Raw genomic sequence first — 27,934 nt, forward strand, 5'->3', positions numbered from 1 at the left:
GAGAAGGTGCGGGACATCCCACCACCAGAGAGCGTCCATGGTCTATCAGACATACCAGAGCCTGGTGAGTACACAACCAATATACTCAATATTATGTGGCAATACACACACATCACTGTCAAGGGGACAGTGAAACCATGCACCGTTAGCAAAGTCACAGTAACCAAAAGATAATCATCCCAAGATGTGTATGCTAGTCAGACAAACACAATACCTGCCATCTCATCGTGATTTGTAACTGTGTCATGACATGTAAAAACCTACCAACAAATAGAACAATGTCAGTGGCACAAATCTAAATAAACACTGTCAGACATTTTGCCACCACAAACACACTACCTCACAGTGAAGCTGACTGACAGGAAGGAATAGTGGGTATGCTGGTAAAGTGAGTGTAGACAAAAGCATGATGGGGTTTATAGTAACAGATGATGCTCCCCCTCCCAATTGGCCCATCAGGATCTCTCTGAACCATGCTCACATCACAGGGAGTGCAAAAGAACTGTCAAGATGGCTGACACTTGGTTCTGCTGTGGGGAGCACAAGGCCCTGGTACTGGTTGTGCTCAAATCAGAAGCAGGACACCACTGCCTGACATCCTGAAAGCCAACTTGCACGCCCTGCAACGAAAGCACGTTTCAGGGTGGGATGTCTGTCCGGGTGGCAAAGAGGACTAAGAGCTCTGACCATACTTACCAGCATGTTTCACAACACACACCCCTCAACACAAACTCCACACAACTCACCTGGGATAATGCATTGCCTCACCCTCTATTGAAATATCACACAAAGATCTACCACACTGGGTTCTGCTGTGTGAAGCACAGGGGTTCTTTTTGGACTTGTAGCCAAACAAACACCAGGACTGCACCGTCAGCCATCTTGTCAGCACAGGCACACTACCTCACAGGGAAGCAGAATCAAAAGGAAGGAAGTATGGGCATGCTTGGAATGAGGGTGTAGCCAGGAGTGTGATGGGAGTTGTAGTCATAGACAATACTCACCCACCTACATGGCCCGACAAGCTCACACTGACCCATGCTCACCTCACAGGGAGTGGAAATGGACTGGCAATATGTCTGACACTGGCCTCTGTTGTGGTGAGCATAAGGTCCTGCTGGGAACTGTGCACCAACAAACAACAGGACAATACTGTCAGCCATCTTGCCATTGCTGTCACACTCACTCACAGTGAAGCAGAGTCAAAAGGACGGAAGTATGGGCATAATGGTTGGGGGTGTAGCCAAGAGCATAATGGGAGCTGCAGTCACAGCCAAAAGCACTCATCCTGCATGGCCCATCAAGCTCCAGCTGAACCATACTCACCTCACAGGGAGTGGAAATGGACTGACAAGATGGCTGACACTGGGCTCTGTTGTGGGGAGCACAAGGCCCTGCTTGGAACTGTGCACCAACAAACATCAGGACAACACTGTCAGCCATCTTGCCATTGCTGTCATACTCACTCACAGGGAAGCAGAGTCAAAAGGAAGGAAGTATGGGCATGCTGGGAAGGGGGATGTAGCCAAGAACATGATGGGATTTCTAGTCACAGACAATACTCACCCACCTACATGGCCCAGCAAGCTCACACTGAACCATGCTCACCGCACAGGGAGTGGAAACGGACTGACAAGATGTCTGACACTGGGCTCTGTTGTGGGGAGCACAAGGCCCTGCGGGGAACTGTGCGCCAACAAACAACAGGACAACACTGTCAGCCATCTTGCCATTGCTGTCACACTCACTCACAGGGAAGCAGAGTCAAAAGGAAGGAAGTATGGGCAATTGTGAAGGGGGGTGTAGCCAAGAGCATGATGGGAGTTGCAGTCACAGCCAAAAGCACTCATCCCACAATGCCCATCAAGCACACACTGAACCATCCTCACCTCACAGGGTCTGGAAATGGACTGACAAGATGGCTGACACTCGGCTCTGTTGTGGAGAGCACAAGGCCCTGCTGGGAACTGTGCACCAACAAACAACAGGACAACACTGACTGACATCTTGAAAGTTAACCTGCACCCACTGCAATGATGCACGCTTATTTTATTTTATTTATAATTACATTTGTTGAGCGCGCAGCTACCCGGAGGTTTCCCGGCGCTAGAGCAAACTGAACGGAGAAAGGGAGGGAGGATCATAAGATCATAAATTAGTTGTTAAAAAGCCAAGTTTTTATTCCCTTACGGAATTTCAGAAAGCACAATTCAGTGCGCAGAGATTGAGGAAGAGAATTCCATAAGGATGGGGCCAGCAGGGAAAACGAGCGTCCTCCCATCTTGGCTCTGTTCATGCGCGGAATCTTAAATTTATTCTGCGTCGAAGACCTAAGTGTGCGGATAACTGGTCTGGGGGTAAAGGATGTCCTGATTTAAAACAAATACCACTGATTCCGGCCATACACACACCTTCTCTGCTAAAACACTTGCACACATGGTACCAGTCACTCACAAAGTAAAAACCTGGCAAGATGGCTGACACATGGGCCTGATAAATGATATGGCTGCAAATCACACCTATGCACTGGCCAACCCAAACACGTTCGCACTCACAGCCATTGCAACCGTATGTTTAAACTCACTGGGGATGCAGTGTCCAGGGGTGCCCCCTGGCCTGGCTGTGAAGTTGTGTCTTGCAGATGACAAGTGTGGAGATCCAGACATAGTACATAGCACAAAACACACAGGAACTCACATATACATCATTGACAGGGGACACCCGACAGTGAATGTAATGGACACACCAACATAGCTGACACTGTAGCACGGTCTCATTCACACTAGGGGCTGTTGTGAGCTGCATTCCACTCCTACATCGCTCTGCAACATATACATCCTTCACACAACACACCACTCACTGTCATAGACACTGTAGACACAAGGACTAACCTGGACTGCATTGGAGGAGACATGCTACTCACAGGAGCAAAACCACAACACACACAACACTGGCTATAACTGTCATGAGCATGGAAAAGCCCGAGGCTGCCGTGCTCAATCCATATCACCATGGATGACATTGACAAGATAAATCACTTTTGCACGCACAAAACTCAGTACCAGCATCATTAGCTACGGTAACATCATCACTTATAGGAAATGAGAACTAGGAACACAAAAAAAACAGATTTTCCCAAGAGATCTCAGGCATATTGTACTGTGACCACGCTGTGACCACGTTGTTTTACTGACACACCAATGTGACGCACACAGACTAACAAAAACTGCTACCACATATGCCCCAATCTTGCAATATATCTAAGTGGAATTGCACGTATGTTCTCGTTAAAGGTCAAATGTGGACAGGGATGACATACCTGTGTCAGCCACGTGATGGCCCTTGAGTAGCAATGGCCATGTACAGTCACATCTATACATGAGCTGGTCATGCACACACTTCGACATGCACATTGAAATGCTTCAGATTGGCAGGACAATGTACTACAACAATATCAATCTCTGTCCATGACAACTTAGGACAATGCAGTGTACAGGCACGCATCCTGAAGTACAGTTGCAACTCTCATGTATGTGAACCATTGATGCCTGTAGAAACATAACTTACATTGTGTGTCTCTTCCAAACACAGGTGGTGCTGGAGACACAGCTGCAAATGAAGAGGAGTCCCTTTCCCAGACTCCGGTGGACCCTGAGCTCTCTGGTGTGGATCAGTCTCTGTCCTCTTCAGAGGACGAAGAACAACCTGGCACCTCCGGTGTGAGGCATCATGCAGCACCAGCAGTACAAACATCTGCATCCCCTGCACCCACTCCTCCAACATCTGGCAACAGACAAAACACCCCCGCAAACACGGACAGACCAAGGACACAGAATTCCGACAGCACAGGGGCACAGGCCGTCTGGAAAGCTACGGACAACAACGCAAGTAACAACACACAAGGGTGTCCAGGGCCACCTGTGCGTGCCACCACAGGTCCTGCCCGTGTGGGAAGGGGTGGTGGAGGGGTGGTCGGCAGAGGTCACGACTTTCAGAGGGGTCTGGGCTGCACGATGACCCCAACTGGTATGCATCATGCGTACCAAGATAGCACCAGAGGATTCGGCCAGGTAGTGGGGATCCTCAAGGATATTCAACAGGAGCAGGCTGCCCATCATGTTCGCATGGAGTCCAAGTAGGATGAACTTACAGCGGAGCATAGGGACATACTGAGATGCCTCCGCCAGATAAGCACCAACATGTCCACACCTCTCTGTGTGCCCACACGTCTGTTGCCGCAAGATCTGCAAATGCCACAGGGAGAGAGGATGACTCTGGTGGAGAGTGCTCTGCAACGCAGATGCCTGCACATGACGATCCCCCCGGAAGGAGAAGAGGGGTCGTCCGAAGAAGGACAAGTCAATCAATCAATCAGAGTACTTATAAAGTGCGTTACTTACCCGTGAGGGTCTCAAGGCGCTGAGGGGAGGGGGGGGGTGCTGCTACTGCTCGAAGAGCCAGGACTTGAGGAGTCTTCTGAAGGCGAGTGAGACGCAGATGGCCATGCACTTCCCCCAGGTACCTAAGACCTGTTCTGGAAATTGTTCTTTGTGTGCAAACCGTTCACCTTGTTGAATATAACCCAACTCTCCAACACGACAGGGAGGGTTTATGTTGGTCTAATGTTACAGATGACTGTAGACTTTACTCTGGACATTTCGGCTACCAACACTTCCAACTCATCTGTGAACTTTGGATTCCAAACCCAATGTACAGCACCCACCATCCTGTGCACTATCCTCACACATGTTTGTAAATAAACTCACTATTACACTATACTTGCCTCTGTTTTGATTCCAACTTGGTATGTGTCATGGAGATGATGATCTGCTAAAGAACACAGTGCATGCTAACTACTACAACATTGTGATCACCGTTATGTGAGTCATTGTGATGTGACACATATGAGGGAGACACACCACTAGGGCACCACAACACATACTCACCATGGCCATGTAACACATCACCTACAATGATGTTGACCAGAAATACAGTGGAATGCACAGACACTACACCTATCCACAGTCAGTGGTAACAAGCCCACAGGTGAAGTAAGCAAATGTCAGTCAGATGTGTGAAGACAGACAACACACATAACAAAGTGAAGCACAGGTTTATTACACATCAGAAACATGTTTATTCCACAACAGTTGCAAGGTAGTTCCACATGACAGTGGGCACACAGTCACCAAGTGTCGAAGAATTGAAGGCCACGGGTGTGGGGTACATCACTTGATGGGAATCAACAACTTCCACCGTGGAATTGGATTATGGGTGTTGGGGGTCAGAGTTGACCAAACAACAGGCAAAGTACCCTGGGAAGGACAGACATATGACACAGTCAAAAGCACAGCAGAACAGGATAGAAATTCAATACACATGCACAAAACATGTCACAAGAAACCTACCCACAAACAAGTTAGCATGTCGACACTGTTGTGGAGTACAGACTACCTGAAAGGACACATCACTGTACGCATCCAGTCAAATAGCCCACAGCCACACTCAAACAGCAACAGAGCAGCACCAACACATTTCAGGCTAACTCAATACATTGACATACCAACCCTGTAAACTCACATTCAGGTGAAAAAGTTGTTGAGCTGTGTGCGGACTTCACCCTCATCATCATCATCACTGACAGGTGGCGGATGTTGGTCATCGTCATCCTGGATGAGAGGCAACTCCTGCCGCACTGCCATGTTGTGTAGCATGCAGCATACTATGACAATTTTGCACACCTTTGCAGGGTCATATGGGAGGGCCCGTCCGGTCTTGTCCAGGCAGAGGAAGCGGCATTTCAGGAGACCAAATGTCTGCTCGATCAGTCTCCTGGTCTGACCATGTGCCTCATTGTAGCGCATCTCAGCTGGTGTCACAGGGTTCCTGAGGGGTGTCAGCAACCACGGCATGTTGGGGTATCCGGAGTCACCTACATACAAACAATTGCACATTAGCTGAGTTTTGAAAGAGGGTGGATTACAACATTGCCAAACACACACAATGGTAAACAGTCAGTAGACACAGACAAGCCAGGCATGCTAATTCGGCATCAGTGACATCATCGACACAATGCGACTACTCCTCATGATGTAGGCATCATGCCCAGAACCGGGGAAACGTCCACACACATGTGCGATACACATGTACGCTAGTCATACCACCAGAGCATTGATGGAGTGGAAACGTTTCCTGTTCCGGTATGTCTGATCATGTGCCCGTGATGGTACCAGGGCCACATGTGTACCATCAATGGATCCGATGATGTTCGGCATCCTCCCCAGTGCATAAAAACACCCTTTGTCAGTGAGTTGACCTGGACTAGGAAACTTTATGTACAGGTCAAGGAAATGCAACATCCCCTCCAAGACATCGCAAAGCACACAACTGAACATGGTTTGCGACATCCCACCAGCAGTAGCCACAGTGTACTGGAAGGTACCGGTAGCAAAGAAGTGAAGGTCTGCCATCACCTTCACCTTTGGAGTCAGTGCTGTAGGGTATGTCCAGCCAGGTTGCAGATGTGGCGCCAACTGCTCCCCCAACTCCTCAATCAATGGCCTGGTGAAGCGTTACCGTCGGATGCAGTTGCGTCCTACCATGGTTTCAAGGTCAGGGAACGGTCTAGGGACAGCTGGTGCCCTGCAGTACAGAGATGGGCAAAGGAAGATTGTCCATTCATCCACACATGTGGCTATGACCAAGCAAAATATCACATGATACATCATGATAATACACAATGAACTGAGGTATGTGCTGCTGGGTATGGACACATATGTCACCTACATGCCCATCATCTCACATCTCAACTCAACATGTGTACAAAAGTTCCATATAATGGAATGGCAAATCATTAGGCTGTGTCACAGTACCTACTTACTGCTGTCACGTTCCAAACACACACCACAGTGACAAGTGAGGACTGATGTCTCCCAGGCATCACAGCTCTTTGACAGGCTGATACCCAGGGTCCCTGTATTGCCACATGGACACAGGCATGACATGGCGTATCAGGTACACGCCACAAAACAACCATGAGTCCCACAGGTAGTGGCCCCTGTTGTCCCTGCAGGCCATACATGGACCTGTCCGAGACACACACAACATCAATATTGATGCACAAACCACATGGATGTAGAGCCTGTCTCCCATTGGGCACATGGAAACAGAGACATCTGAGACACAACATGCACACAGACTATGTATGTACATCAGAATTGTGGCTATGGGTCTCGCTGTGACGTACATACCATCCCACCCAGGACTCAGAGTTTATGTGATATGTCATACACATATCCAACCTTCAACTGTGTCCATGACTCATGCTCATAACTGAATTGTTGCACATCACAGTGACAATGTGCACAACACACTAAGGAGTCTGTCCCCATGAACCCGTGCACAGCCTGGGAGTGGCTGCACCAAAGTGCCACACAACAAACCAAATGTTGCCCCCCCTACACACACAGGCAATGCAGCCTTACATGCCTTGGGATACAGGCTGTGGTGTTGTAGGTGTGCACCTGAGTCCCTAGCACGTTATTGTTTGTGGAATCCATTAACAAGTTGCACCAATGTTAGCCAACGCGGGTGACTTTTATGCAGATGCATCGCACAGTTGTTGACCGAGCCGTGCGCACGCCTTGGCCATTGACTGCAATGCTAACCGACACGAGTAACTATTATGCAGACGCAACGCACAGTTGTGGACTGAGCTGTGCGCATGCCTTGGTCATTGACTGCAATGTTAACCGACTTGGGTGACTTTTATGCAGACACGTCGTGCAGGCATGGACCGAGCCGTGCGCACGTATAGCCCATTGAATCATATGGAGACGGGTGTGTGTGGATTTTCAAACTACGCGTCGTACAGTTATTTTACGGAGCCGTGCGCACTCCTTGGCTATGGACTGTCATAAAGATGGACGCAGATTCTAAACTTGTACCGGTCATGCACTGGAAATTCAGTTGTCTGCCTACAACAATGTTGCAAATCCTAGGGTGTCATGAAGGGGAGATTTTAAACGATGAGGAAGACGTGTACGAGTCGTGCAATTCCATGGATCGGCCTGATTCATAGGATGCAACCGTGTTGGACCTTTCACTTAGGATACATGGCACAGATTATGCCTCTGCAGCACAGATATAAGGTTGGCTGGCATCCATAGAGCTCACTTGCCTGCACTGCATGCTACTGGACCACATCTCTGCTACCACTCCTGCTGTCTCTGCATCCTCTGGATACTGCTATTGCACATACTGTGGAGAGAGCCCCAGCCTTCACCGAGGGAGAGAAACAGTCCCTGCTGGACAGCCTCCTTCCACAGTACTGCAAGCTGTATGGGAAACCAGGGCAGCAGGTGGGTGTGCACTCCACTGGCTTCCTAATTGTGCATGTTGTCTGACTAGCAGTACTAGCAGTGTGTACACCAGTGGCAAGCATACTCACTGAGTAGTTTCAACCCCCATAGTGTGTAGGTACATGTCATGAACAGGTGTTCTGCAGAAAAAGTGGATTTGTGCAAGCTTTTACTTCCCAGGCAATGTTACCATGTCAGAAATGCAGGACAATTGTCCATTTCCACTGGTGCACTACCTGTGTATCTCATTTACCTTTGTGATGACTACATGTACAACCAACTGTGTGCAGCACAAATATGTGACATGTGTGGAAATGGCCTTTTCACTTTGTCATCCTCACAGGTTGATGCCCACCAGAAGCAGGAGATCTGGCTTACCATCGCCCGGGCAGTTAGATCAGTGGGGGTCTACAAGCACCGAATCCGCAACTGCCGGAAGAAGTGGCAGAACCTTCGGGGCTGGGCCCGGAGGATCGCAAGGGTCCAGATGAAGCTGTTGCCTCCCCACAGGAGGGGCAGACACCAGACCCTGACCCCCCCACATGCTCAGGATTCTGGTGGTGGTCTTACCGGACCTGAATGGGCAGCTGAAGGCCATACAGCAGCAAGGAGGGGGTAAGTCCATGCCTAATCTATGAACTATGTCTGACATGCTATTTGCCGTCTTTTGGCCTGGTTACACTTCCACATTACGTCGGTCTTGTGGTCCAGGACTCATGTCCCTCAATTGTGTAATGCACCCTCCTCATCTGATCCACAGGTGTGGCCCTTACAGTCTGTGACTTGTTTCACTTGGGCACTGTGTCTTTGCAGTCAGCTATGCTTAAGGTTCCGGATAGCATATGTTACTGGGACTCTGTTGTGTGCTTCGTGTGTGGGTCAATTGTTTACACAATGTCTGAGATCTGACATGTGATCTGAGTGAGCCACCTGCATACTGTCCAGGGCTATACACTGTTTCACGTTGACCTGGGCAGTCATGCCTACTCCAGAGCATTAAAACACTTTGTTGTCCCACCCCTGTGTATCAACTTACAGATTGTGCTTAGTGAAATGTGCCCTCAGGTGTCTGCCTCTGTGTCATTATGGTGTGGCTTACTATTTAGGACAACTAGGTTGTTCATAAGTTTGAGGGTCAGCAGGCCATCTGAGATGTGACTATAGGAGACGAGACCTGAGTGACATATAGGTGTGTGACACTTGACTGTGCACAATGGTGTATGCAACTGTGAAGTTCAGGCAGCTGTGTTTCATTCACAGCAGGCTGTGGGGTGCTCATGTTCAGGGGGTTGTGTTTGCAGTCACTCATATGTCTACTTTATATGATGTGGGGTCATCAGAGTCCGGATTATGTTGTTTGCAGGGAATGGACATGTGCACTTGTCAGCTGCAGGGCTTGCATTCCCCATGACCTATGATTGTGACACAGTGCACACTGTTGTTGTGTGGATGCCCTGCCCCTGTGACAGGAGACAGTGATGACTGACTTTCCAGGCATGCCTGTGCCATGGCGATTAACTTGCTAGGAGGGATCCTGCAGTAGAGTCAAATGTGCTCCATGCACCCCATTGTGGCATTGACTATCAGGACATGAGGACATCATTGTGTCTGGTGCTGGTATGCATCACATGCATGTCAAATGAGACTTGGCCATCCCTTTATCCTGACACCTGTACTGAGTCAGTGGCAAGAGATGTGATGTGTGTATAGTAACAAACTTCAACATGTTCACTTGCATGTCCAACAACTGTGTAGGTGGTGCATGTGTGCACATTGGGGTATTAGTATCCAACATGCAACAGACATATGGATGCAAGGCCAGGAGGAATATGAGTGCCATGGTTGATGGTCAGACTGACAATTGGCTTATTCAAATCAGTGTGAGCACTTTGAGAAATGTTCAGCTGATAATGCCAGGGATTGCCCTGTGATGTGCTGTACTCACTGTGGTGTGTGCAGTCAGTGCAGGTGAGTAATATTGGTCTTGTTTTCCTAATTCTATCCAGATAAATCTATGGCCACAGGAGGGGACAGCGCCACGGACCAGGAGGAGCCGCACAGCCAGACTGGGACAGCAACCGAGGAGTTGGAGGGACCCGGTGGCACGGAGGGCAAGGGAAGCCACACCGAGGAGTCCTCAGCACCATCCACCTCAGCTGAGGACCACAGCAGCTCGGAGGATGCCTCCCTTGTGGAGGCGGGTGCCAGAAGCCACCAAACCACAGCTAGTGAGGCTGTCCCCGCCACCACCATCACCACCCTCCCATCGGCCTCCATCCCAGAGGTCTGTGGAGGCTCCTGTCTCCTTTGTGCCAGGCACCGCACCCCCTGCATCCCCTGCTGCCCTGAGTGTGGAGTCTGTGGACTTGCTTCGACAGATCCATGTAGGGCAGACATCAATGCTGAGTGTCCTCCATGCACTCACCAGTCTGTTGACACAACTGGTGTCGTTCATGAAGGGCATGTCATCGGGCATGTCTGCCCTACAGAGGACCAATAACTCCATGGCCTCCCTCCCTGATGGCAGCAGTGTCCGTCCTCCATCAGTCCCTCACCCCTCTTACCTCTGCCCCATCCACAATTCCTGGCACCCTATCTGTCCCAAGCACACACACACCAGCACATTCACACAAACCCACAGACACAAGCAGCACACAAACACCCGAACCAATGTCTAAACGTGCACGCAAGCAACCTCAGGGGACTGATGCCACACTCACAGGGGATGGTTTGCAAACACACACACAGGCATCCACTATCACTCTGCAGTCCTCCGATACCTCTCCCTTCAAGACCCCTTCCCTTGCCTCACCTGCAACCCTACCTTCCAAGCAGATCTTCGTCTGTGAGCTTGGCCTCTTCCCCATCGATCCAGCTGATCCTGCGTACAAGGGGAAGAGGAAGTTCCCACACACGGAGGGGAGTGCCCCTCACACCCGGACACCCTCCCCCAGGCACAGGCAGACTGAGGCCCCCACCCGCAAGTCTACCCGTAACCGGAAGAGAAAGACCCCACCACTGCCCCGCAGCTCCACAACACAGTCTCCTCCTCCATCCCCTAGGCCACCACTCCACAGGTTCCCCCACCACATCCTGCCTCAGGTTCCACTACCCACAGATACACCATCTCCATACAGCTCAGGCCCTCCCCCTACCACTTGCTCTTCCACCCCCACCACCCAGCCAGCCTGTTTGTGCAACAGGTGTGGGGACCATGCCCCCCCTCTGTCCTGCCGACCTCACCTGAACCCTATTCCGCTCCCATGGAGTTAGGCACTGCAGTGGAGTCCACGGCCACCCCGTATGACTTGGACACTGCAGTGGGGACCCAGTCCACTCCATCTGACCTGCCCACTGCAGTTGTACCGGCACCTACCCCATCTGACTTGTGCCCCACAGTTGTGACAGCACACACTATGTCAGACACCTCCACTGCAGATGCCATTGACTCTCCTGCACCCACCACCCCTTCACTGCCTCCTTGTGCTGAGCCCTGATGCTGTCCCTGCGGTTCCTGGCCTGCCCCCATGTATGCCCCTCCGAGTGGACATCCCCTGTCCTTAGCAGTGCAGGCAAGCAACGGGTGACAGTTGTCACTCACACCCTATTGGGACTATTGCTAGGGACTGGCTATTGGCCTATGTTTTTTCTGGACTTTAGGTTTGACTTTCCCATTTGCTAAATAAATCATTTCTTGTTACCTTGTGAATTTGATTTAGCTGCACATTATGTTGATGATGTTTACCATGACCTTGCTGTTATAATGTTGGATTTTCAATGTTGAAAACTGAGGTGTTGATGTGATGTACTCCATGTGGTCCATGAGATATGTATCCTATTCTGGTCGGTATCCATGTCATCCTTTGCAGCAAACTGGGTGTGTCAAGATTAACAAATTTTGCACAGGGATGTTAACATTTAATTTGCGTGGTCACATCTGTGGCTTGCACCCATGCACATAGGATGTGCTTCCCATTGTCCAATTTGTCTATTTCCCTGACTGTGGGCCCATCTCCATTGGACATGCAGGTGTGGACATCATTGGTGTAGGAGTCAACTGTGTCCTCTATGCAACTTGCTGACATATGTATTGAGTATGTGCAGATGACGTAAGGGACACTCCCGTACCCAGGCTGATGTGACCAGAGCCTTCATTGTGTGGTAACTGATGGCTGACTGACCAAGTGTTCTGCTGACATGACTTAGATCTGCTGGAACTATGTTTGGCACAGCTGAGCTTCCACAGGAGTTGAGTCCCCTCAAGTAAGAGTGTGTTGTTCCGTGACATTGCCTAGGCCCATGGTGTGCGTTGTGTGAGCATGTCTGTGTGTGTTCCCATCCCTTTTCCTACACAGGCTGTGTTTCCTTAATATGTTCCTGTTGGTGATGCTTGCTGAGTTGTCCTGTGTTCTCCCCACATCTTTGTCCTGGCCTACCAGAAATGTGAGTGCATGACAAACTACTGTTCATTGGTGTGTCATCATTAGGATTTGTCATTCTGAGTGGTGATGATGTGGTCAGACGCAGAAGGGACACAGTCAGGGGTCCCCATGGCACTTGTTTGTTCCCAATATAATGTAGTTGTCCCTAGGTGGTACCTTTCAGTGATTGAGACACGTGTATGTGTGTGTGACAGCTCCCACTAGTCAGGTTCAGAGGTGCAAGGTTGGCAGGTGTCAGCATGTGTGCCTTGTGGTTCTCCTTGGCTTCTGCATTGTCCTGGCGCTGTGGCAGGTATTCCGAAGATTACGGGAGATTTGACGCCATGGCCATGTAGCGCATACTATGCAGTATATCTGTCATTCACCTGGGTTGTAGATTGTCCTTGTGTGATGACTCTGTGCACCTTAGATCCTCCTAACATCACTGTGTTTGTCATGGGTGCATGTGTGACGACACCAGTCCATGTGGGCTTTACTGATGCACCTTGGTGCAGTTCAGGGTGTGTGGTGTTGAGGGTGGACAAATGTGAATGTTTGCATGGCTCGGGCCCTCCCTCCCTTTGTCCCTGGATGACGGACCATGCTGAGTGATTTATGTTTGTGTAGGTGTGAAGTATGTTTGTGGCACAGGACACATGTCTGAGTTTCACAGTTTGAACAACATCTACCTTTGTCATCACAGTGGACGTATCATGCAGGCTTGTGTCACCCCAATGTATGGTCCCTGGGGATAGTGCTGTTGTGGGTCTGTCTCTTGCTGTTTTAGTTGCTGTTCATTCCAGCTTGTGTCACGTGTGTCTGTTGGGATCCCTCTCATCTTACAATGCCTGATTGCCCACTAAGGGGTGCCCAATTCATGGGTTTCTTTTGTATGGCACTGCGTCCACATCTGTGTCATTGTAGTTCAGCCCCCCTCATGTGTTGTGCAGTTGACTGGGGATACTGAGACACACACAAACACATGTTGTGTCAGATGTGCAGTGTTAGGTTGCCTTTTTGTGTTTGTGTATCTGCACCAGTGCATTGGTATTGCTGTTGTGGGCCATTGGCTGAATTTTGTGTGGGTGATTTTCCCTGCTGTCCCTGTGAGTCATATCTCATCATTTTGCACATTCATCCTGGTTGTTAGGTCCCATTGCTGCCATGGAATGAGAGTTTGTGACCTGAGACCTACAGTCTAAACAGGATGTATTGATTTGTATGTCTATTTTCGAGATGTGTGTATGCATTATGATGGTCACTTCTGCTTTTGTGTCATTGTACACTGTATGCTATGTCAGCCCCCATGGGTGGTGCTTGTCTGCACATGGCCGAGAGTATGTTTTATTTTCACTGCACTGTTAGCCTCACCACATCTCTGTGGGTATGGGACACAACCACTACTTTGCCACAAAAGTGTTTCATGTGTTGGGACCAGGAATCATACATGCTGTTTGGCATTTGCAGCTTTTACCATGATGACACTTACCTTTTGGTCACTGTGATGATGGGGGGTTTAGACCCCATTACTACAATGCTCAACATTTGCCGCAGTTTAGAACCCCACACTTAACTTTTGTTCTACACAGTGATGGGGGGTTTAGACCCAATTACCACGATGCTCAACATTTGCTGCAGTTTCGAATCCCACAATTGACTTTTGTTCTACACAGTGATGGGGTGTTAGAGCACTTTGGCACAGTGCTCATGTGATGCTTGACGTGTGTAGCCCACACTCAGTTTTTGATCACACATGTGATGGGAGCTACATTGTATGTTCGAAGTCATATTCACTCTTGTGGGCATTTTTCCCAGACTACACACTGTTGTCATGATGTTAGGGGGGATGTATTTTGCTGACATACCTAATGTTGGTGTATGATGGATGTGTGGCGCATCACCCATCCTATGGGTGTGGGTGTTGATAGTGATAGTCACACAGCACCGTATGAGTGGGGGTGGTAGTAGTGAAAGGCAACAAGTCCCCTATCAGTGGGGGTGTTGATAGTGATAGCCACACAGCACCCTATGAGTGAGGGCGGTAGTAGTGATAGGCAACTAGTCCCCTATGAGTGGGGGTGGTGTTGGTGATAGGCAACATGTCCCTTATGTGTAGGGATGGTAGTAGTGATAGGCAACATACCCCCTATGAGTGGGGGTGGTAGTAATGATAGGCAACAAATCCCCTATGAGGGGGTGTTGATAGCGATAGTCACACAGCACCCTATGAGTGGGGGTGGTAGTAGTTATAGGCAACATACCCCATATGAATGGAGGTGGTAGTATTAATAAGCAACAAGTCCCCTATGAGTAGGGGTGGTTGTAGTGATAAGCAAATACCGCCTTTGATTGGGGGTGGTAGCAGTGATAGGCAACAAGTCCCCGATGACTGGGGGTGTTAATAGTGAGAGTCACACAGCACCCTATGAGTGGGGGTGGTAGTAGTGTTAGGCAACATACCCTCTATGAGTGGGGATGGCAGTAGTCATAGGCAACATACCCCCATGAGTGGGGGTGATAGTAGTGATAAGCAACAAGTCCTCTATGACTGGGGTGGTAGAAGTGATTGCCATGCAACCCATGTAGTGGCCTGTTGCTAGTGGACAGGATATGGACCCCCTAGGTGTGTGTGACATTTGGCAAGTATGTGTCGTTTGTTTGTGTGGTGGGTGTATGACTTACCGCCTGCGCCATCCGTGTCTGTTCCTGATCCGGTCATAGATGTACAGTATTGGTATGACCTGCACGATGGGATTCATGATGTGTTCGTCTCGTACACGCTGCTTGTTGCACCCTCTCGTACTGTTGCTAGCTGGTCCATCTCCTAGCTGTGGATTGTGTTCTGGCGCAAATCGTACCTGATATGCAGCTTTCCCGGATGCTGTGATGTGCTGGACGTGGTGACCCGTTCGTCAGGCGTATACGAATCCGTCTCGTACAGAAATTGTGGATGGAGTCGGAGCGTACGTGTTGGTCGGGAATTTGGCACATTTCCGTATCGTACTTCTTCTCCCGGACAGTCCGGCTTCTGGAACGATTCGGTCGTAAGGTAGGGCTACGGACAGCTCTCGGTGAGCTGTCCGACCAAGATCGGAATCAACCCCAAAGTATCTTTTACAGTATGGAAAACTGTAGTTGTATATGCTGCTATAAGCTTTGAATATGCCTGCAGGGAGTGAGCAGCCAACCCTAATTTTGTATGGGTTTTTCAAGTGGAATTGAGAGAAATGTTAATTTTTCTTTAAATGCCTTGATCGGTTCATTGGCCTTGGCCCTATTAGAATTAATATTTCTACTGAGAATTAAAGTTGAAAATCACACCGCCTTGGTGGTGAGGCATTTTACCGCCTAGGTAGATTGTTCCACTGCTAAATTTGAGGCATATATGTAAAGTCTAATACAAACAATAAACCTGAAATTACTTTGTGGAGCTATTGTATTACAGCTGTGTCACTTTTACTCTGCAAGTTCAAACTCAACACACAAAACAATGTCTTGTACTCACTTAAGGAGGCAGACATTGGTGTAGGCTTGTCTAGAATATTCTATATTCACCCAACCAAGGAAGAATCATCAACTGGCTAAGAAGTCTGAACGCTTACCTATCCTTCTCGCTGGGTGCAGAGATGAGCGCTGGATCAAAATCAGCAGGTGGAGATGTCCACATTTTCCTGATCACTTGACTCAATTTTCAAGTACAAGTGAGAGGAAGAAGAACAAGCAGAACTCTTGCAGCTAGGTAAGACCTCTGCCATCTTGGAACTTGTAGGAAATTGATTTCTCTTGATTAAACTGCAGCATGCAGGAAAGTCTATTAAGAACTCACATTTTGAACAACTCCACTTCTAACTAAATCACGCTACTTGGCAGCTACACCAAAGTAATTTTTTTTTAGATAGCACACTTTTGAAACTTTACATTTCTTTTATATATTTGGTAATCGCACTGCATTTAGCCGATTGTAAGTTAATTGAAAGAAGGGACATTTTGTTCAGCGCAGCGTCTTTGTTACTTCATTATTCACATATACTTGTACAGTGTTGATATTAGTTTTATCTTTTCCTAAAGCCTGCTAACTGCTTTTTAATAAATGCATTACTCAGTCAGGAAGCGCAAATTAAATGTACTGTACTTTTATTAGTGAAATAGCTTGCTTACAGTGATGAAAGAAAGTGACACATCATCGGCAATATCAACTCATATAAATCCATTTAAAATTGCCGCTAGTTATTTTGTAGCCACCATCAGCTAGGTACATTTACAGAAAGACATATAGTCAACAAGGAAGGACACTTCTGTGAGTGTTTTGGATGTGTTGAACAATAATGTATGGTGCCTGAGACATTTTTATCGATCAGCAATTATATTCTTTGCATTTTGTTTTTCATTCTACGACAAGGCATAGTGGCAGCCATTAATAGCAAAGATAAACAAAGCCAATGTGAATAAAATGTCTATGGTGCATGCGCAAAGGCACACAAAGCTAAGCATGTGTTTACAATAATAACCTGTTTTTTTATTTAGATTTTCATACCTGGTTTCTATAATTTCTAATCTCTGTAATAAGTATTATTGCAACCTACATTAATGTATATCTGACTGGCCAAATCCGGAATGTTAGAAGGCGGAGTCAGCTACCCTGAGTTCCTAATTTGTGACACAAAATGTAGACTAAATATCAGTGGAAAATGTTTAAGCCAATTTTTCAGCACATGACAGACATGAAAATGTGCTTATACAGCAACACACCTGTACCCATCCATGCTCAATCACAGACCACCAGTCCTACAGTCACAGAGGCATCAAAACAACAGACAAAAATTCACCCTGCAAACATTTATAGGCAGCCATAATCCTTCATCAGCAGACATGCAGTCAACCATACACACAAAGCATGAGGCGTATTATGGTATGTTGGCTGCTTGTGGAGAACTTTATACTACTTTAACCCCTTCGCTGCGGGGGTAATTTCCCCACGGCCGGAGGTTAGAGGGGGGCCGAGGCGCCGCGGTGCTCGTGACGTGCCCAGCTCGTCATGAGGCACAGTGGAGCTGTGCTCATGACAAGCTGGGCTCTGGGGAAGGCCGCAAAGAGAGGTTCTGCACTACTATGTAACTCAAAGCTGTACATTCAGACACTATGGGCGGATGCAACCAGGTTTTAAAAGAGCTGCAAATTGCAGGTGCTGCGAGGCAAAGATCAACCATCTATCAGCACAAGAGACACCTAAAGATAAAGTGATGCAAGAAACGGTCATCTGCTTACCAGTACTGATTAAAGAGATACATCATGCCACAGTGCTGGAGAGAGTGACCACAGAGGAAGCACTCAGGTTGCACTTGCGGAGTTGTCCATATCTGAAACAGCACCCCATCAAACCTGCTGAGTGGGGCTCAGAACAATCCCAAAGGTCTCCAAAGATCAGAAAGCCAACAATGGCGATCAGAATCATGGAAGTTTGCTTTTCCAAATGAGACCAAGAAAGAAGTCATGTTTCCTGTCTTTACCAAAGATGGCCCAGGGGGCAGCACATCTCAAGACCTCAGAGATGGGTTGCATAAACAATATCACCCAGCAGCATTGAAGAGATCTCTCCTCTCCACATCAGTAAGTTCTACCACTGAGTACAATTCCGCTGCCTTCTTGAAACCATCACTGTCATACGATTCTACCAAAAAGCTGAATATTGGTGATGGATGGACTGCCTGGATAGGGACATTTGATGATTTCATTGATGCGACTGAAGAAGCAGATAACAAGAAGATTTTCAAGTGTTACACATCGGGCGTCACATATGGTCACCTGGTTGAGAGACATATAAGCTCAGGGCTTTTCTGTTTATTACTCTCACATTTTGCTATTTCAGAAATGTTTCCCTGTCTAAAAATAGCATCTATTTTCTCTTTGTTGTAGTCATTGACTTGCCTTACCGTCCCATAAATTGTGACACAGTTGCACCTGTTATGAATCATATGAGTAGCGCTGTGGCCAGTAAATAAGGTGCACCTTTTTCAAGAAACTGTGCTTGGCTTCTATGCTTCTGCTTGGATCGGGACCACGCACCTTTGCATCTTGCTTTGTTCACAATTTCGCTTCCTGGTTTCCTGTGAGCGGTCTAGCTGTTGTGATTCCCTGTGATTTCCCGGTTCCTGTTCCGAAGAAAGGCTTTTGGGTCAGCTGACTATGAAACGCGTTCTTGGGCTCTGTATTCGGGTGTGTTTTTGTCCTTCCTTCACCCTGCTTGGGTTGCAGAGTGATATCCAATTGCAATACCGCAATTCCTCCATTTCCTTTTTCCAGTATTCCTGCTTCAAAGACGAAAAAACTGTTGGACTTGTTGTACACTACTGGAGAGGTCAGTGTACAGACAAAGTGCTTCATGATTGGCTTTCTTTATGTTGTACTATTTTCGAGCAGGAAAAACACTCATTTCCCTTTCTTTTTTACATTTACCTTGGATGGATTATGTACTGGGTATTTGATAAAAAGGGAGAGATTCCTCAGTGTCTTTGATGAATGATTTCAATTTGCTATTAATTTTGAGCTTGCTTTGAGACTTATTAAGGTGAGTGTGAGCATGACTTAAACACAGAGAAAAGGGTGCTATTAACATAATTGATGGTGAATTACTAATAGGTGTGCCTTTCTTCTTGCATGTTTCTTTTAGAAGTCTAAACCAGAGTTGTTTGAGTGAGATCCACTCTGCCTTGATTGACAACCCCCTAACCTGGTGATTTTGTGAGTGTGGTCCTTCAGTGAATCCTCCTCCTATCTCCCTGTGGTAAAGCGTTTGTTAGTCTGTGTGTCTTTTTTGTTCAAAAGCAGGCATTTCCCCTTGAGAGATTGTAGGACCATCTTCAGTCCTGTGGATTAAGAGTCTCAGGTTAGTGAGAACCATAGTCCTGACATCAAGTACCTTAAGAATCTTGCTGGTGGAGGTGTCAAACAAGTTACAAAGAAAATGTAGTAAGCTGACTAAATTACTCACAGTCAAATTAAAGCAGCCTTAAATCTCAAGTTCAATCCAGTGCCATATGTAGATTACGAAAGGTACATCTTCAGTCAAGAATGACAGAAAGCCAGTGAGACCATCGGCAAATTTGTTGAGAGGTTGCATACGATTATCAAACACTAAGTTCAATGAATTTAATGATGAGGAATCTATATCCCTCAGAGTGATTTTCAGATGTTTGTCAGGTTCATTCAGATGACGAATGCTGAGAGAAACTCTTAGTCTGGAGTGAGTCCTCATGGCTGCTAGAGCTGAAGAGCGTGCTGATCCCAAACTGCTGACATGGAGGCCGGCGGTGCCTAGAGGCAGTCAGTTATAAATGTGAAAAGTAAGCCAAAGCACAAGGTCGAGGGATGCAGAGTGAGATCCCAACAGAAAAAGAAGGTGAGCTTCAGGTGTGGATTTTCATTTCCACACTAGGGTAAATGTCCAGCCATTGGGAAAATTTGCAAATGCTGTGGAATGAAGAACTATTTTATAATGTTTTGCAAGGAAAAGGAAAAAGTAAGTGCATCATGGCATGCAGACAAAAAGGCCGACTGAACATCTCAGAAGCGATATTCGATGCACACCCATAAGGCTAAGCGGCGACATCAGGTGAAGCAAATTGAAATCAAACAAAGTTGATCAATATCTAAATCTTTGTCAAGCAGTTCATCCATATCAATGTCAAGTGAAAGTAAAGAAGATGGTGGTTAGACTTGTCATCCTTAGGGTGGTCTTTCCCCTAACTTTTTCCCTTTTGCTAATTCAATGTGTTGTCCTTAGGAGTCTGAGCACTATACCACTGTGAAGCCTTTGTCAAAGTGCATGTGCTTCTCACCTAAACATGAGGACTTGGGTGTACACATGACTGATATATTTGTTGTACTTGTAAGCCCCTTGTAAAGTGGCATACCATACACCTAGGGCCTGTACTTCAAAAACTACTAGTGGGCTGCAGCACTGATTGTGTTCCCACAGAAGTAGCCTTTCAAATCTGTCTAAGGCCTGCCACTTCAGTGCCTGTGTGTGCAGTTTACTGCCAATTTGACTTGGCATTTAAAACTACTTACCAAACCTTAAACTCCCCTTTTATTACACATAAGTCACCCCTAAGGTAGGCCCTAAGGGCAGGTGCAAATGGAGTAAAAGGTAGGACTTGTACCTTTATGGTAGAATACATGTTACAGTGTTACTACCTCAAGGCAGACCACCATAAGGCAGACGAATGTCAGTCTAATTTGGGCATTAGTAAAATTCCTGTCCAAGTGCATGGGGAGGAGAAGATCATTCATATGGAAGAGGAAGCCTCACACACATAATTGTGTCATGCTTCATCATAGGCAACCCCTCCCCAACCTGGTAGGATAGTGCCTCCATGGAGGACTTACACAATTACATGTGTGAGACTTCCTCACAATTACATGTGTGAAGCTTCCTCTTCCATAAGAATGATCTTCTCCTCACCATGCACTTGGACCTGAATTCTGCGAACGTCCAAATTAGACTGACATTCGTCTGCCTTGAGGTAGTGATATTGTAACTTGAATTCTAGCTATAGCTGCCTCACTGAGTTCTGATAGTATGGGAGCGGAACTTCACCATATCTTAGTAGATATGATGCTGTTCTGCCCTCTGCCATTCACATACCACAGGGCAGCAACTTTACTTGTTGTATTATGTCATTTTTTTTTAGTAAACCTGGGCCCTGGTGATATGAGTCTTGGAGCAAGCTAACAACATGTTTGAATATTCTTCTAGTCCTGCTTTCATGCAAATTAGTTTTAACTTAGCCTTTTACAGAATAGAAACCTAAATGCTATACTCATTCATTTGAGTTCTCTTTAGATGTTAACTACACATTGTAGGAGAGATTTACTATAATTTGATGCAATAAAACACAGCAAGACAACTTGCTATGCTTCATTTCAAGGAGAGAGCAGGAATATATTTACTAATATATGGCACATTCCATCTGGCTCTATGCTGGAGCACTGAGGGCTGCCTAGCACTAATGCAGGCGCCCTTGCACCACAACTCTGTTACAAGCAGGATTGTTTTTGTGTAGGAAGGAACACCTTCCAGCACAAAAACAATCCTCAGAGGTATTTTCCTCTTGTACATGTGCTGCAGAAGGCATTCGAAAATTGAGCATGTGGGGCTCTGCTGTGATTTCCTTGTATTCTCACAGGGAGGGTAAAGCCCCTGGGCCTCAGAACAAGATTGTTGAATTATTCCCAGGGAGGGGCATGCATGGGGCTCCTTCCCAAAGTCCTATTTGGCCCAGGGACACCATCACCCATGCCGTGCTTTCATGGATGGGGCCCAGCACTCCATCCCCAGGCCCTCAATGAAAGACAACAAGGGAGTGCACCTTCATGCTCACTCAAATGGTGGTGGGCTCACCAGTGCTGCTGGTTCCCATGGCTGATGAGAGAAGGGTGGCCACCACGTGGAGATCCCTGCGTGCATGGAGCAAGCAGGGCAAACGCTGGTTGCCAGCTCCTGCACTGGCAGTCACAGAAAATGGCTGTGCTGCAAGGAAAAAATAATAGCAAAAAGAAAGTTGCTCTGCTGAACAGTGGGAGGGCCGCTCATAAAATAGTCACTGCTGCCCAGCTGAGAACGCACACCATATTGCCTCAAGAGAGGCTTATTTTCTGATATATGTCCTACATGTGGTGGCCTCAGGATGGAAAGGAGCAATGCCAAAGAATTAAAGAAGTATTAGTGGGGTCTGCAAGAGCTGCAGAAGCTCCCCAAAAGTCATTTTTGAAAACTGACCCTACGTTTGCAGGGTCAAGCAAATTATGATCCCCAGGATTTCCACCCTTACTTTAAAACACTCCTAAGGCTAGAGATTTTGCTTTTAAGTTGGAAGCGTAGTGCTTTTTAGGGATTTGTTCTTTTGTTGCATTATAAGTGGCTTTGATGTGTATACAAAAGACACAGACATGTTATGTTAATTTTGTAATTTTTTTATGGGAGGATGCTGACAGTTGGACTAATGTTTAAATGCTTTGATAATATAAATAATTGCGGATTGTTGATTACATTGATCAATGATGAAATGCTTTGTTGACATTAATGATTTCGTTTACACACAGTTACTGACCACAGTGAAATTATGGTATGTGGATTATTTGCTTTTTAACTTGATAATCCCTTGACAAAGCCAATAGGCTTGCTTTATTATTATTTTTTGATGACCTGTTGACAAAGTCAATATGTATTCCTTATGAGTTGTTGTGACGACCTCTTGACAAAAACAATAGGCTTGCTTGTTTTAAAGTGGTTCACCCTTACATTGTAATGTTCTATCTGGAATAGGTGAGCGTATTGTGATTTGGAGGGCTTATGAACCAACTAGAGCTCAAATATGATTGCAGAATGTTACCTACAGTATTTTCAATCTGCCTGATGTATATATTTGTAAATTAATGTATAGTATTTAGTGTTGTGTGTATAATAAATCTACGTTTTCTTTTTCAAAGAACAATACCGTACAATAATTTATTGAGTGCTATCATTGTGTGCAAATAATGATAGCTAGCCCGCACTACCTCCCCTGATTAGGACTTGGACTTCTCTGCATTGCCACTCTGGGAAAGTCATGTGCCACAATGGGTTGCTTGGTTTTCAGTAAGGGGAACTTTGGACCTTTTACTGTTACATGCCTCAAATCCTGCCCAACTAATAACCCAATGTCATACAATGTATGTGACATAAATGAAGCGAAAAGTGAAGGAGACAGGTCAAGCCACTGATTTTCAATTGAAAAACCACTAGGCTGACAAAAACATAATGGCCATTTCTAAATAAACCTTTTTGAATGTTGTACACCTTGTCCCTCATAAAATAAAAATGTTTGTTATATTTATTGTTCTAGGCATTGTTCCCATAAATCAAGTCATTTTATTTAATTAGTTTCGAGACTTTTTGTCAAAAGCAGTTGTAAATATTTAAATGAAATCATACAAATACTTAATGAACTTAGAAAATTAAGACTCAGAAAGAACATCATCCTGATTTGGGCTTTGTAGTAGAAAGAAGACCATGGGGCAGATCACATGTACTGCACCATGAGCAATTTCTGCTAAGCAGTATCTGATGGATTTAGGCAAATGTACAGTAATCATAATAGAAATTTACTTTGACCAACCTGTACAAAATGTAATATTATACTGCACATTGGTACACATTCCTCAAATTATGTGCACTATTTGAAAATTGCACTGCTTAATTTGAGCAAGTTGTTGCAAGTGTGGACCCAGTTTTTTTATTAATTAGATTTTGACCCTGAGCAAGTCAGAAAAGGCAAAAAAGGAGGAAAGAAGAGGAAGAGAATAATGGCAAAAAGCGTGAAAGAAAAGATGAAAAGTAACTCGTAGGAGTGGGATAAACAGGCAGAAAGTAGGGGTGGTCAATGGAAGAGGCATGGCATGGATTGAAATCTAAACAGCTTTAATCTTCAGCAACCCTGATATTGAGCAGCACCAGTTACAGGCTTCTTGGGAAAACCTTTATGCAGTGGCATTTATTATTTTACAAATTAAGCTCTGGATAACTTTCCAGAATAAATGCAAAACTGCTGAGTACCAATACATTTTAAGTGAACTGCCCCCATGGTTCTGTGGGCAGAAGGAGAAGAGAGCAGGAATGGTGCATATAATCACTCACCATTGAGGAAATCATCTAAAAAAAACTAGGGGTCGCTCCAGGCAATCTGAGGGCCAGTGGAAACAGACTGAGATGAAAGCTATTTCTCCCAGATATTTTTAGGCCCGATATAGGAAGCAGTTGCCAGTGCATTAAAGAAAGAAAGAAGTAAAAAGATGAGTATGCTATTTTATGCTATGTTATGTTATGCTATTTTATGGTATGTTATGTTATGTGATGCTATGGTATGTTATGGCATGCCATGTTTATATTTATTTGTATAGTGCACCATTACCAGCGAGGTATCCTGGCGCTGAGCAGGTGTGTGTGCCTAGCCCTGTTTATGGTAGGTTGTTTATTTGGAAAGCAAGGTCTTCAGCTTATTATGGAATTCAAGAATAGAAGAGGGGGCACTGACTGGTGTGATGTGGGTGGCTGTTCCATGCTTTATGTGCGATGAAAGAGAATGCCTGTTCCACTGATATGGTTCTGTGTATGCGTAGTGTTGCTCAGATATGGATTTACCTTAAAGAAATGAAAAGACAAGAAGCGTTTGAAAACAGGAAGAAGTTGCTTTAATTAAACCACTGCAGCAGAGAGAGCATGGACAGAACGCGTCTGCTGAGAATCCCTCGATGTACAAAGGGTTGGCCCTCAATTTATACAGTTTATGAGGTACAATAAAAAGTTCTCTACATTCCAAAAAGAGCATCTTTATCATAAATCAATCACATGTGCGCATCTGATAAGGAAACAGGGGGCTCTTGTCCTCGACAAGAGCTTAATGTGGGTAACTGTGCATGTGTCCAGATGTACAGTGTGAGGTGTGCGTGATCTCTACATGTGGTGTGTTGAGGTTCCGTGACGATTTGAACCCTTTTTTTACATTGTCGCAAATACATAATTTTGGTATCAGTGAACCGCAAATGATCCATTTAATATATCCCGGTGTTTTCGCCATGCTACGAGCAAGAGCACTCCTGTTACAAACACATTTCTGTTCCACCCATGGCATCCATCTTAGATTACGGCAGACATTTTGTATTCCTTGCCCTCACATAGTCAATGGACACGCAATGACCTCTTTCAATTAAGGACACGTAGGCTTTAGCAGGCGAGTCACCTTGCTAGTGACACGTGCACCTTAGGCAAGCAACGCTGTGGCAACATGACTCAGCAAGAGCTGCCTTCCCAGCCTGAGGCCAGTCCTGCTATACTGGTTCTCGTGTCCGTTGGCCTGATCATGATTAGGCGGCCGAAGCTGGTAACCTTGCCCATTTACGACCCACAAACATCTCTTATCCTACTTTTCTATCTTCTGCACCTGGCTCTGCTCCTTCCCTTCTGGGCCTTTATTAGGGGGAGGTAACGAAATTTACGATGAGGCCGTCCGGCTCTTGAATGAAAAGCTGACATGAGATTATGATGGAATAGTGGGAACCCCTCGTCCTTAATATTTTGACATCAGACACTGTAGATGATTCTTGTGTAAATGCCAAATATTTATTGTTTAGGACACGAATGTTTAGAACTGTACTAGCATGTAAAGAATTTGCCCCAAGCAGAAAATTTAGTATTTAAGGAGCAACCCATTTTGTACAAATCGAACAGGCTCCTAGATACTGCTATGTGTAGTTTCTGTGACTTCTGTGTCCCTGCAGTAATAAACCTTTGGTCTTTGACGCCACCATTGAGAAGCCCGTGTTTCTGTTTGTTCGTGCACCGAGGCAGGTAGAACTCCGGGGTCTTCGGGTGTTATCCCTGACACCTCTGGACGGAACCAAAATAGTCCAGAACTCCAATTGGCGCCCAACGTGGGGCGACGTCATTCGGTACCGGTCCAAAAGCCTGAAGAGTTTGAGAAGCTTCGTGTGAAGATTCCAGAGGGAGGCGCCCCACTTCATCGATCCCGGCATATCGCAAAAGTGGCCCGACGTTCTCTTCCACGAGGGTTCCCGTTCGGATGGCTACAGTGGTCCGTTGCTTTGACCGTCGCCCTGTCTTGGACCCGAGGTGCAGTCCTTAGTACGGCGAGACGTGACGGGTTTCTCCTTGGTGACGTCTTCAGTGCCTCAGTTAAGTATTAAGTATTAAGTGGTCGCTAGTTGGTTACTTTGTAAGGGTTGCTCCTGTTTGGATAATCCTTTTCGTTTTTGGTTTGGTTTGGTTTCGTAAGATTATCACTGGTTGTTCTGGTTAAGATAATCATTTGGTTTAGTTTGGGTATCGATACATTTGTTCGCTTTGGTAGGCCAAAGTTCGCTTTGGTAGGCCTAAGTTCTTGGTTCTTGGTTCGAGTGCACACCTTTTTGTGTTTTGTCTGTTCTGTGTTCCGGATTTTAAAATGGTAAGTCGGAAAAATTGTATGTTGTCTTGTTTTAGTTGCAACAGTGATTCCCAGTTGGAGGACTCGTGTACGGTTCCTCCGATTGGAACTCCCCTTTATGATCTATATTGCAAATTTGGTGTGGGCCCTATCTCTTATAACGAGGTATGGATCCACTATACAGAGAAAGATGGTGTCCTTAGTTGGCCACTGCATGATAGTTTTGAACCTCAAGTTCTTGATAACTTAGAAACGAAATTGTTCAAGAAGAAAGCCCGGCCGGCAATGTTTGATTCTTTCCGTTATTGGCGAAAAGAATCTAAACAGAGAGAAATTAAAAAATTGAAGAAAGAACAGAAAGAGCAAGAGTTGACTTTAGAACAGTCTGCTAAGCAGCTGCAACTCAACGAGTCTGAGAAAGCGATGGAGGTGGCCAATAGAGAGCGTAATTTAGCGATAGACAAGTGCTATCCTGCTTTGCCATCGAGTACGACTAAGATAGTAGAGGACCCTGAAAAGGATCCCCTGTTGTCTTACTTGTTACGATCACCCCCACCGTATGCACAGGGTGCTACGGCTCCACCTATACCGAATGTTCAATTACTGGTTGCTGGACAACCTGGTGTTCCTGCTCCTCTGAATCAAGTTCCTGTACCTCCTGTGGTCAATATTAATGTTCCTTCGGCACCCCCTCTTCCAGGGTTGCCGGCTTCTTTACCTATACCCGTATCGCTCACACCTGCTAGTTCACAGGCTACTCTGCCCGCTACTCCTACTGTTCCTGTTCTATCTGTTCCAACTGCTACTCTATTTACTGCTTCTGCTAATATTATGACTCCGCTTTCTGTTCGTCGGAGAATCACTGATTCTGTCTCTAATATTTTATCTCCCTTCTATAAAACTCTGATTAAGACTCCTACCTCTGACTCTGTGCAGAGACGTAGTCAGCTTCCTAGCACTGAAGAACGGGGAATATTAGATTCCACCGCTCTTAGATGGGTTTCGAAAGTTGGAAGATATAATGTACAAGATGTATTGGATACATTTATGCAATGGAACGAACCGACACAACGATATGTGTTCGATGAAATGTGCTTCCTTCTACGTGAGGAATTGGAAGAGGATGACTCTGAATCAAATCTAGAAGAATTAATTAATGTTCAGAAAGAGTTTG

The sequence above is a fragment of the Lissotriton helveticus genome, chromosome 10, assembly GCF_964261635.1.
Source record: "Lissotriton helveticus chromosome 10, aLisHel1.1, whole genome shotgun sequence".
NCBI lineage: Eukaryota > Metazoa > Chordata > Amphibia > Caudata > Salamandridae > Lissotriton > Lissotriton helveticus.